We start from the raw sequence: 409 nt of genomic DNA on the forward strand, positions 1-409 counted from the left end.
CAGGAATGCTACATGATACCCTGCATGGTCCATGTAGAGCTGCCTCTTCACTGGAACCTCGGGAAAGACAGGCACATTGTTCATGTCTGACAGCGTAGTCTTGGATGTTTTCTCCAGGCCAACTGAGGAAAAGGCAGGGTTTGGGATGGAGATTTGAGCAGAGGGCATCTCAGGTAGTGAATGGTACCAACAGGTCCCAGGAGTCAGCTGAGAAGGCCTCAGCATAGCCAGCTAGTGAGTGGTTGGTCTGCAAGCAGAGGAACAAGGTGGATAGAACTTGGAGCAGCAGTAAGGGGCAGGGGGACTGCTGCCTCTTATCACCAGGATGGGGTCTTGAGGGTGGTGGAGACTAGATTTGAGACAATGGAGCTACAGAATATTGGTATAGATATCCTGTTAATTTCCCTTT

This window comes from Nannospalax galili, unplaced genomic scaffold, assembly GCF_000622305.1.
Source record: "Nannospalax galili isolate Female #2095 unplaced genomic scaffold, S.galili_v1.0 scaffold4758, whole genome shotgun sequence".
Taxonomy (NCBI): domain Eukaryota; kingdom Metazoa; phylum Chordata; class Mammalia; order Rodentia; family Spalacidae; genus Nannospalax; species Nannospalax galili.